Below are 12,468 nucleotides of genomic sequence, written 5' to 3'. Positions count from 1 at the left end.
TCTCTCTCTACTTTTGGGCATTATGGCTTGCAATACAGATACTGAGAGGTCATTATGTTTGGTCCATTATCTACTTTCAGCACACATCTCCCATCCCAACTGATTCCTCCAGCCATCACTTTCTTAGTGATCCCTTCTCTATTCCATCTGCCTTCTCCCCTCCGCTCATGAAGCAGGCTTCCAGCTATGGGGCAGTCCTCCTGGCCCTTGTATCTACTGTCCTTGGGTGTCAGCCTCACGTGATGTTATTCTATACTCCACAAATGAGAGCAGTCCTTCTATGTATGTCTGTCCCTCTCTTACTCATTTCACTTAGCATGATACTCTCCATGTCTATCCATTGTAAGCAAATTTCATGACTTCATCTCTCTTAACATAGTACTCCGTTGTGTAGGTGTACCAAAGTTTCTTTAACCAGTCATCTGTTTTAGGGCATTCGGGTTGTTTCCAGATTTTGGCTATTGTGAACAGTGCTGCAATGAACATCTAGGTACAGATGTCATTTCTATTGTGCTTTTTTGCATCCTCGGGATATATTCCCAGAAGTGGTATTGCAGGGCCATTTGGAAGTTCAGTTTCTAGTTTTTGAAGGACTGTCCATGTTGTTTTCCAGAAAGGCTGGACCAGTCGGCATTCCCACCAACAGTGAAAGAGCGTCCCTTTTTCCCCACATCCATGCCAGCACTGGTTGCTTTTGTTCTTTTGAATGTGTGCCAGTCTCTGTGTTGTGAGATGATATCTCATTGTTGTTTTGATTTGTATCTCTCTGATGACTAGTGATGTGGAGTATTTTTTCATGTGCCTTTTGGTCATTTGTATTTCTTTTATTTTTTTCTTTTTGGGTCACACCCGGTGCTGCACAGGGGTTACTACTGGCTCATGATGCACTCAGGAATTACTCCTGGTGGTGCTTGGGGCACCATATGGGATGGTGGAGATCAAATCCAGGTTGGCCATGTGCAAGACAAACGCCCTCCCCGCTGTGCTATTGCTCCAGCCCCCTTGTATTTCTTTCTTTTTCTTTTCTTTTTTTTCTTCTTTTTTGCTTTTTGGGTCATACCCAGAGATGCTCAGGGGTTACTCCTGCCTCTGCACTCAGGAATTACTCCTGGTGGTGCTTGGAGGACCATATGGGATGGGATGCTGGGAACTGAACCTGGGTCAACTGCGTGCAAGGCAAACACCCTACCCGCTGTGCTATTGCTCCAGCCCCTGTATTTCTATTTTGGGGAAACTTCTGTTCATTTCTTCTCCCCATTTTTTGATGGGGTTGGAGGTTTTTTTCTTGTACAATTCTACTAGTGTCTTGTCTTGTATATCCTGAATATTAATCCCTTATCAGATGGGTATTGGATAAATATTCTTTCCCATTCTGTGAGCTCTTTCTGTATTAGCAAATAGAATCCAGTGACTCATCAAAAAGATCATACACCGTGACCAGGTAGGATTCGTCCCAGGGACGCAAGGATGGTTTAACATTTGCAAGTCAATCAACATAATTCATCAGATCAATAAAAGAAATAGTAAAAACCATATGATCATATCAATTGATGCAGAGAAAGCATTTGACAAGATCCAGCGCCCGTTTATGATGAAAACTCTCAGCAAAATGGGCATTGAAGGAACTTTCTTTAATATAGTCAAAGCCACCTACCACAAGCCCATGCAAGTATCATTCTCAATGGGGAGAAGCTGAAAGCCTTCCCTCCAAGCCCGGGCACAAGGCGAGGTTGCCCGCTTTCGCCACTCCTGTTCAACATGGGACTGGGAGTCCCGGCCGCAGCAGGTAGACAAGGAGAAGATACCAGGAGTGTGGGACTGTGGGGGATAGGGGAGGTTCTGGCAGGGGCCCCGAGGGTGGGCCAGGTGGGCACTGGCGGGGGAGAAGAGGCGTGGCCGACGGTGGGAAGCTGCTCTGAGTCACGTGTGTGCTTGCGTGCATGCGAGTGTTTGCATGGTGACCCCGAGGAGTGAGCTGTCCTGGGGCTGTTCTGGCTGGAGGGCAGTGGGCACAGGACCCTCCAGCCGAGTGTCCGGGGCTCTGCAGGGCTGGGGAGGGAGGCAGTGCAGGGCTGGGTGCCTGGGGAGAACCTTCAATGTGGGCACATGGAGTACCTGCCCCCGGCCCCTGATGGGCCACCTGGGCTCAGCCCATGCCACCCTGGCATGTGGTGCAGTGCTCCTCCCTGGGGCCTGTCTGCTGCCCAGCAGGGCGTCCCTGAGGCCGTTGGTCCGGGGGCGCTGGAGAGGGGCCAGGACAGAAAGGAGAGCGTGTAGGGTCCGAGATGGGCCCGTCCCTGCCCTGTGACACCAGGGTCCCCTGCTCCCTGCCTGCCGCCGGCCCCACTGCCGGCACGTTGCCGAGGCTGGAGGCGCCGCTGTGGGCAGCTCGTGGGGCTGGGGGCCTGTCCCCAGGAGGGGCAGTGGGAGCCATGCTGTCCGGTGTCCTGGTCCCTCCTCTCCAGACCGAGTCCGCCAGGCGGGCAGGGAACTGGATCGACCTGCCCGCCCCGACTCGGGTGCTGCTGAGGTTCAGCGAGGAAGGTTCTGGAAGGTCAGAAGGAGTGTCAAAGGTCTCTCTCCCCAGCCACCACTGTGGCCTACCCAGGACTGGGGCTGTCCCGCTGCCTCGATCCTCTCTGCCCTCCTGGGAGCCCCGAGAACCCGCCTCGGGCAGGACCCGCTGTGCCCAGCAGTGGGGCGGGAATGGGAGCCTGTCTGACGAGGCGAGGCCGGGCCTGGCGGGCTCTGGAGCACCGACTCGGGTTTCTCTGCCCCCAGCTACACTCAGGCCTTCCTTGCAGCTCTGCACTCAGGAGTCTCTCCGGGTGGTGCTCGGGATGGAGTGCCCGGGATGGAGCCCAGGCTGGCACGTCAAGGCAGACGCCCTCCCTGGACTCACTTTGCCCCCCGCAGCTGGCCGTCCCGTGTCCATCCGCTCCGAGATGGCCCCAGGATGGGAGCAGCATCCTGAGAGTGTTTGTAATCGCTGCGGTTTTCCCAGGTGACTGAGTCGCTAATCGCTGCGGTTTTCCCAGGTGACTGAGTCGCGGCGAGGGAGAAGCACCTTGGTCAGACCCTTCCTTAGAGCCTCTGGGGCTGTCGTCCCCCCACCCAGTAGGGGGCGCATGTCCCTCGATCAGGAGTCCAGCACAGCCTTGGGGCAGGAAGGGTCTGGGTCTCCAGGTAGGTGTGGAGGAGTGTGGGGTACCTGGGCTCTAGAACAGGTCACTGTGCGCCCTGAGGCACGGAGGAAGGGCTGTGCCCGCCCCAGGCCCCTCGGGCAGGCGTGTCCTGGTCTCTGCTGCCAGGTGTTTGTCCCGCCCCGTCTTGGAGCCTTGTTGGACTGACTACGGGAGTAGGTGGGGAGTGTGTGTGGGGTGGGCCACTCAGCTCGGGGAGGGCTAGGGGCAAGATTAAGGGTTCCCAAGGAGAAGCAGCCCAGTGGGAGACTCAGGGAAAGGCCCCTGCCCGATGCAGCTGCTGAATCCCCTCGGGGCCACGCACACGCCAGCCCCTTTGCGGCCCCAGTCTGCCCCTGACGTCCTGCTGGCCACCCACAGCTGTGTGGGACGCTCGCTTCAGACAGATCTCCGTGCAGGTGCAGACACGGACTGGTACAGGTGCATGTTTCTGTCTCTCAGTATCCAGACATGTGCAGAGAGGTGATATTTATACACAAATGAATATTAAGGCTCTCAAAAGACAGAAACACATAATCCTGGGTCTAGAGAGGTACTACGGCCAGTAGGACACTGGTCTTGCACATGGCCAACCTGGGTTCAATCCCCCTAGCCTGCCAGGAGTAAACTGTGAGCACAGAGCCTGGAGTAAATTCAGCACAAAACCAGAAGCAAATCATGAGCGCGGAACCAAGAATAAGCTAGAATACGGAACCAGGAATAAGCCATGAGCACGGAACCAGGAATAAGCCATGAGCACGGAACCAGGAGTAAGCCATGAGCACAAAACCAGGAATAAGCCATGAGCACAGAAGCAGGAATAAGCCATGAGCACAGAAGCAGGAATAAGCCATGAGCATGGAACAAGGAATAAGCCACGAGCACCGAAGCAGGAATAAGCCACGAGCACAGAAGCAGGAATAAGCCACGAGCACGGCCAGATGTGCCCCTGCTCCACCCCTTTGCATCTCTGGAGAGCCTCCGCTGTTTGAAGACTAGCTGGCGGGCGGCGGGAGGGGTGGGGCACGCGTGTCCTTAGAGGGTGGTGGTGAGGTTGAGACCAACGCCGGGCAGCCCACAGCTGGCCTGAGGTTCCGGCTCGGCCTACGTGTGCCCCCGGCGCAGAGCCCGCGGTTTCTGGCCAGCGCCCAGTTGAGTGATTGCCCAGATAAGGAACTGGGCAGGTGGGTCTGGCCGCCCTGAGGGGCCACTGTGCCCTCCTTGGAAGCTGTCACTGGAGACTGTTGTCTGAACCGCCTCTCAACACGAGACCCCAGAAACCGCTTGTGGTTTGGAGTCGGGGTCCTTGTCAAGACCCCACTGTGTTGGTTGAGACTCGGACCCTCGCTCGGGCTGGCAATAAAGTCCTTCACTTTTGCATCATCACGTGTGGATCTGGTGTCCCCGTGGCTGGGGCCTGAAGCTCAGGCCCCCTGCTGCCCTGCCGCCCTCCCCAGCCCAGCAGGCCTGCACCCCCGGGCCCTCGTTCCCTCCTGTGAGCCGTGCTGGGCGGGGGCAGGGCGGGGGCTATCCCTCTGCCTCTGCCCGCCTGGAGCCCCACCTCCTCTGCCTGGGTTCAATGTTTCCCAGCCCTGGGGTGCCGAGTTCCTGGGGTGCCCGGGTGAGAGCTCACCGTGGCCCGTCTGGGGAGACTGGTTTCCCGTGGGGGCTCTGTTCCCCGTTGAGCTGGGGGAGGTCACACCGGGCAGGGCCAGGGCAGGGCCTTCTGTCCAGTGTGCAGCGTCCGCGTGGCCAGGAACTTGGAGATGAAGCCGTGCTGGGCTTCCCCCACCCCCGCCCCGAGGCTGCTGCTCCCGGGCCGGTGGGGTCCCAGGGGCTCCGGGCACAACAGGGGCAGCCACGGTGCAGGACGCAGCTGCCCTGGGCAGTCCTGGGCGTGCCCGCACGTGCCCGCCCCAGCACAGACTGGCCGCGGGACACGCGCAGGGCGGGGCTGTGGAAACCCAGGTCCCAGAGCTTTGGGCCCGGCTGTGTCTGAGAGCAAACCCGGAGAGGCAGGGGCGTGCTGGGCAGCCCGCGTGCGGGGCCCGGCATCTCACTGAGCGGAGGGTCCTTCTCGCGTGTCACACGAGCCACCCCACGCCCCACGGCTGCCACCGCGAGCACCCTGGGCCCGGGTCTGTCTCTGCTCCTGTGGTTCTGCAGGGGCCGGGAGCCACGGTCCCGGCTGGAGCCATGCATCTCCAGCAGGTGCTTAGGTACGTAGTAACATAACGGCGTCGCCCCGGCAAGCTCGCAGAGAGCAGATGTCACGGCTGTTTCTCGCAGCGCCTCAGGGACCGCCGCCTTTGAGAGACTTGCGAGGGGTCTCCTGGGCTCTTAGCCCCCTAGCCGCAGAGCAGAGACCGCGCGGGCTGCCTGGGGGGTCCCGGCGAGGGGCAGGACGGGCCAGGGGCTGCAGGCACCCCGGAGCGAGCGGTTCTCAGGGTGATGTTCCGGCACCTCCCGCCCCAGCCCACCCACCGCCCCGGGGTTATCTGTGCAAAGCACAATGCCTGGAAGGATGCGCGGGCGGACCCCACGGGCGGACCCCACGGGCGGGGACCCTAGGAGCCAGGGCCCACGGGCGCATCATTTGTTCATTCTCTTCCCAATGCCGCGTGGTCTCAGCAGCCACCAGGAAAACTCCCACAGCTGGGTCTCACCCCCACACTCACCCCTCAGGTGGCTCTGCACCGTGTTTCACGTGGCCGCGGGGTCTCCCCCTCTGTGCAGGGGCCTGGCCAGGACCCCGGGGGTCCTCCCCGTGTTCATCCTACACCTTCCTCCTTCAGGCACGACTTTTCCTTGGCTCTGCCTCTCTCCTCCCCCCCTCTCCCCCTCCCTCCCTCCCTCCCCCTCTGTATCTGTCTCCCCCTCCCTCTCCCTCTCCCTCCCTCCCCCTCTATCTCTCTCCCCCTCCCTCTCCCTCTCCCTCCCTCCCCCTCTATCTCTCTCCCCCTCTCCCCCACCCTCCCTCCCCCTCTGTATCTCTTTTTCTCCCCCTCCCTCCCTCCCCCCATATCTCTCTCCCCCTCCCTCCCTCCCCCTCTGTATCTCTCTCCCCCTCCCTCTCCCTCTCCCTCCCTCCCCCTCTATCTCTCTCCCCCTCTCCCCCTCCCTCCCTCCCCCTCTGTATCTCTCTTTCTCCCCCTCCCTCCATCCCCCCTGTATCTCTCTCCCCCTCCCTCTCCCCCTCCCTCCCTCCCCCTCTGTATCTCTCTCCCCCTCCCTCTCCCCCTCCCTCCCTCCCCCCTGTATCTCTCTCCCCCTCCCTCCCCCTCCCCCAGGCCATCTTTCAGCCTGGTTCTCTCCCCGCCATGTCTGTCCACAGCACGTGTGCGAGAGGGACATCGTACGGGGCCTGTGTCTCAGGTTCGTTTCTTCCTCGTGAAGCTTAGCCGGGATGGAGAGGACCCGATGACTCTGGCACGTTGGTGTCACTCCAGGCTGTCATGACTCTGAAGTGCATGTGACAGTTGGCTCAGACCTTCAGTGTGTCATCCCTTCCGCTCGGCAAGTTTAGCCCTAAAAGCAGATCCTAGGAGACTCGAGCAGACCCTCGCGGGAGCCCCGGTCAGCACTGACCGAGGGGGGGCTTGGAAGCGGCCAGACCGGCTGCAGTGCGGGGGCGATGGCGGGGCTGCTGTGTCACGGCACGGGGTGTGGACAGTCCAGGGAGCGAGCAGAGGGTCTGAGACGCGGCCTGAGGGTTTGACGGGGGTTGGGTGTGGAGCTGCCAGGGCCAGACAGAGGGAGGGACCCCACCCGTGCTCCAAGGAAGCTCTGTCCGGTGTTCGATAAAGATCAAGCTCATTAGAGGGCCGTTTATAGCCAGTTCTCGAACGCTGTTCCAAAGCCAGTGCCTGACATTGCCTTTCCATGGTCAGGAATAGCCTGTGGATGATATGCTATTTGCGCTACATTGTAAAGTAAAACCATTTCTGCAGCCATTCAGAAAAATCGTGCAGTGTTTGGAGTCCCGAAGTGCTTAAGCGGAAAGAATGATCCTGCACACCTCTAGTGGGTCAGTCATCGAGCCCTCGGGACTTGCCCCAGGGCCCGTCTCGGGGACAGCTGACCGTGGACCCCTCCAGGGGACAGTGGCAGTGCACAGACGCCGGGAGAACGTGAGGGGGAGAAGTCCAGAGCGTCTGGATCATCACGGAGAAGGGCTGGGGCAGGTTGTGGAGACTCTCCAGCCCCCGGAAGCACAGGCAGACCAAGCACGGACCGTGGCAGGGCTCGGGGGCCTAGAGCTGCTCCTGGCTACAGGCCGGTCACTTCCTGGGACGAGGGTTACCATCAGACGCCATTTGAAATGTTCATATTTATCGCTAAAACAGCGTGACCCTGGAACAGGACCAGACTCTCACACTCACGGGGTAGGACTGAGCCTGGAGGCAAACCCTCGTCAGTCTGTGACAAAGGAACGCTGTGCAAAGGGAATGTCTCTTCCACAAGTGTGCCAGGAAACCAGCTGGTCGCCGGAGAGACTGACCCTCTCCTGCGCTCTCAGGGCTAATTCAGAATGGATGAAGGGCCTTGATAGTAGACCCAGAGCCATGAATCTGCCGAGGGAACCGCAGGCAGGACCTACGTGGTATGTGCCTCAGAGGCTTCGTCCATGATTCAACTCCATCGGCAAAGGAAACAAAAGAAATGAGAAAAACAAACGGGACTTCACCAAACCTCAAAATGCCCCGCGCTGGGAAACGAACAGCAGCAAACATCAAACGACAGATGACTGACCGGATTCAGAGAGCTGCGTGTGGGGCGGAGTGGGGGACAGACAGACGGGATGGAGTGAAGGACGTTCTGAGAGGGTGTGGGGACTGTGGATGGTGAGCCGCATCGTCAGCACCTGTGTAGGTCACTGCATCAATGGGTGGGTAGGGGAGGCGCTAGACAAGCACCACTTCCTTCCTGAAAACAGGCGGTGAAAGTTGCTCCTTATTGCTTATTATCAGGGAAGTGCAAATAAAAAAGATAACGCGTTATTACCTCCAGCCTAGTGTCCTGTGAAAATGGCCTCAATGCAAAAGATAGGCCAGGCGAGGACCCGCTATTGTGGGGCTGGGCCAGCCTCAACAGAAAGCAACACAGAGCCTGCTGAGACGATTAAAAACAGCCAGAGAAATAGTCCAGAGGGCTTGGCTGACCCTGGCGCTATCCCCAGGACCCCATGTGGTCCCCCAAATGCCAAGAGCCAGGAGATAGCCCCGACCACCACCAGGTGGCCCCAAAATGAACAGAAGAACATCTAAAATATAGGGATTCCATAGAACCCAGTGATCCCCTGTCTTAGCAGCTACCCAGAGAACACAAATATGTTCATTTGAAAAGATGCATGCGTACCAAGGCCTAATGAGGGCCCCAACGCCCCAAGGTAAGTGGGCGAGGGGATTGTGTCCACGTGGGTCTAAGAAAAGACAAAATCACGCAGTTTGCTGCTCGAAATGGAGCATGGAGAGGATCATGCTGGGTGACGTTTGTCGGAGGGAGAGAGGCGACACAGGACGACCTCTGTGTGCGACAGAAACAGGGATAGCGAATGCTCAGAGCAGTGGGGAAGGAGACGAGAGCTGGTCCCGGTAGGAGGGACGCCTCTCAGGGGCTGGGAGAGAGTAAGGGATCTACCACCATGGTGGAGGGAAGTGGAGCACCTTGGGGAGAAGGAGAGGGGCTGGAGGGTCGTAGAGCATCGGCATGAACCTGCAGTAGCACTGTAGCACGGTCACTGTCGTCCCATTGTTCGTCAATTCGCTGGAGCGGGCACCAGTAACGTCTCCATTGTGAGACGTGTTGTTACTGTTTTTGGCATAACCAATACACCATGGGGAGCTTGCCAGGCTCTGCCATGTGGGCGGGATACTCTCGGTAACTTGCCGGGCTCTCTGAGAGGGACGGAGGAATCGAACCCGGGTCGGACACATGCAAGGCAGACGCCCTACCCGCTGTGCTCGCTCCAGTCCAGTAACGGGCTGTAAACCAAAGCGCCAAAAGTCGCAGAGGCAGACTGGTGGGTGGGGGGCAAGTGGGGCAGTGGGGGGCATCGCTGGGGCAGGCGGACACAGGGAAAGGACCCGCATTGCAGCATCACGTGCCTGGACCCCCGTCAGGAGCAGCGTTGCCGGTCACAGCCCCCGGTGGCATGTGTGAGAGACGGCAGTGCAGGACAGACGGTGGGACGGGGCTCTCCTTCGAGGCGACACCTGCACGTTCTGAAGCCTCAGATGGAGCCGGAGTGTGCGTGTGAGGCAGAGTACGTCAGAGGGAGAACAGTGTCTGATGGTTTCAGTTTTATGCGGCATGTAAAGAAACCAGGCCCGGGCAGCGAACGAAGAAAGCGAACCTTGGCCGTGGCTGCGGAACCGAGGTTGCTGAGGGCTCAGGAACGGCGAGGGGGCAGGCGAGGCACCAGGGCAGGGGCTTGGTGCTGCGGCAGGGGGACGGTGACAGTCACTGCACCCCTAAAGCACGCCATTAGAACCCAAGATATAAACCATGTTTCCTTGATAGCAATAAAAATTTCTGAACAACTTAGCACTTAGCTTGAACATGCCCATTGTAGGGGAGGCTTACGGCGTTTTCCATAATTTAAAAAGCTTTTTGTTTTAACCATTTGTTGATTATTTCATTTTGACATGCTCAGAACATTACTGGAAAACTCACTCTTGTAGGACTACTGGTGTGTAGACAGTTAACAATGAATAAAAACGATTAGTTTCTGAACCAAAGGATTTCTGAGAAAAAAAGGCCCTGAGTGCTTTATCTAGGTCATGAATAAAATGATTGAGATGATTAAGAAAAAGAAAAGTAGCAGGTGCCCCTCTCCTGCTTGGAGGTGGTGGAAACCAGGCTTGGATTCTCCAAGGCTGCCAGGGCCCTGGCGGAGAGCAGCCCCGGGCGGGAGGCTGGCGGGGAGAGTGAGTCACCTTGTCTGCGCCTCCCCGGGGCAGGCCTGATGTGAAGGTCCCAATGGCACATGGGCAGGGACCAGGGACCAGGCAGCATCTGCCTCAACTGCCCCACGAGCTCTCGACGAAACATCTGTAGAACACCTGTAAGGAAGTCGCTGTGCCCCCGCCCCGCCCGTACCGCTTTCCCGACTCTGTCGTGGCCAGCCCTGGGCCAGGGTGGTCCTGTGGGCTGCTGCGCCTGCTCCCTGTGACGGACTGAGCAGGTGCCTCCGAGATGTGCCTTCAGAGAAGGCCTGGGCAGCAGGGGACCGGCCTCGCCCACGCTGGTCGGAGCCTTTTCTTCCCCGCCGAGCACCGTTCCTTCTGTCCAGCCTCTTCCCTCTGCTTCCAGCGCGGGAAGAAGCCTCCGGGGCCTAAGCCAGGGGCCTCTGTTTCCGAGGGGGCGTTCCCTCGGGAGGAATTCTCGCTGCCTCGGCAGGATGGGGCCAGCAGTCGGGAGGGGCCGGACCTCAGGCCGCGGGGTGCAGCCCGGTGGGTCGGGCCGCCACGGAACAGGATGGAGTGGGACCAAGCGGCGTCCGGGGACAGTCCTGCGCGGCCGTCCTCACGCGCCTCTTGTGAAAGGACACTTGGAGGTCACGTGGGAAGGGTGCGGGAGTGGCCACAGAGCTTCCGGGCTGGGGGACACACGGACACAAGCCCGTGGCCTCCTGCAGCTGCCCAGTTTCATCGGGCTCCGACTTAACCCAGCCTGCATCTCTGGCCTCCTTCACAACGGGGCCCCCGCCCGGGTCCCCAGGGAGTGCAGGCAGGCACCCCCCGTGCGGATCCTGTGCTCAGGGTGCCGGGACCCCTCTCCAGCCGGCACCCTGGCGCCTGGGTTGACGCCGCAGCCTCTGCCGTGAGATATGACCCCAACCGGGCGGTGACGGTGACCAGCCTTGGCCAGACTCTGGGGGCACATTGCGAGCCCGGGGACAGCTGCCTCGTCAGGGCCGCCACCCCGGGGAGGGTCTGTCTGAGGTCGGGGGTGCCTCAGCGGGGCAGCACACCTGGGTGCGGCTGTCGCAGGGGCCCTGGGGAGGACAGGCGCTGCCCAGGCCCAGAGGTGGGGCTTTGGCTTCTGTCCCCTCCGAGCCGGCCCTGGTTTGGGCCCCTCCGTACACCCGGCCTCACCCGCCAGTGCTCCTGTCCGAGTTGCTCGGCCCCGTGTCCCCAGGGCTGCCCCCAGGCCGCCTTCTCCGCTGGCCGCGCCCACAGGGGTGGCCCAGCCCGATCCACAAGGCTCAGAAACATTCCTCTGGGCACTGGGCCCCGCGCCTTGGAGCGTTCCCGGCTGCGGACAGAAGAGGGCGCCCGCGCCCCACGCGTCGCTGCTGAGCCCGCGGGAGCAGCCACCGGGACGCCACGGGCGCCCTGTGCAGCGGGACGCCGGGCCTGGGCTCCCTGCCCGCAGCGACCCCGGGAGGGAGTCAGGGGCTGTCGCTGGCTGGCCCCGCGCGCGGCTGGCTCCCGGCTCCCGAGCCCTGCCCCGAGCATCCCGGAGAGCGCCTGAAGCTCCAGGCCCAGCCCTGCTGCCAGCCCGGCCTCGCCTGCTCACCGCCCAGCTGCCAGTCTCCCGCCCCTCTGTCCTCCTGAGGTGGCCTGGGCGCCGAGCTCTCAGCTGGGCGCGCACTCAGGGCCGGTGCTCACTCACCCACCGACCCTCTCTTGGCACAGGGTCAGGCCCACACCTGGGTGGCGGGGGACGGCGCTCTGCACTGACCACAGGGCCCTGACCCCAACTCTTACAGAGTTTTAACCTAAGTCCCACTGTGCCACCCCCTCTGCCTCAGTTTCCCCTGGGGTGTCGTCCTTGTGGAACCGTGGAAGCTTCTGCCAGATCTTTGGGCAGCTGTGTCCTGCCATGGGCCGCTCGTGCCTGCTGCTTCTGCCTCCAGCTCCCTCCCTGAGACCCTGCGCCCAGCGGCCACCACCTGGAGTCTGGGGGCTGTGCCAGGGACGCGCTGAAACCAGAGCACCTGAGAGCAGACCCGCCCTCTGCCTCCCGGACACGCCCAGGCCACGCCCTCCCTCTCCCGGACACGCCCAGGCCCCGCCCTCCCTCTCCCAGACCCGCCCAGGCCCTCTCCCCTCCCTGTCCCGGACAAGCCCAGGCCCCGCCCTCCCTCTCCCGGACACGCCCAGGCCCCGCCCTCCCTGTCCCGGACACGCCCAGGCCCCCCTCCCCTCCCTCTCCAGGACACGCCCAGGCCCAGCCCCTCCCTCTCCCAGACAGGCCCAGGCCCGTCCCCTCCCCTCCTCTCTTTCCCTCCCCTCTCCTCCCCCCACTCCTCTCCCCTTCCTTCCCCTCCTCCCCTCTC

The sequence above is a fragment of the Sorex araneus genome, chromosome 1 (assembly GCF_027595985.1).
Source record: "Sorex araneus isolate mSorAra2 chromosome 1, mSorAra2.pri, whole genome shotgun sequence".
Classification (NCBI taxonomy): domain Eukaryota; kingdom Metazoa; phylum Chordata; class Mammalia; order Eulipotyphla; family Soricidae; genus Sorex; species Sorex araneus.
Note: the sequence above shows the minus strand (reverse complement) of the source record.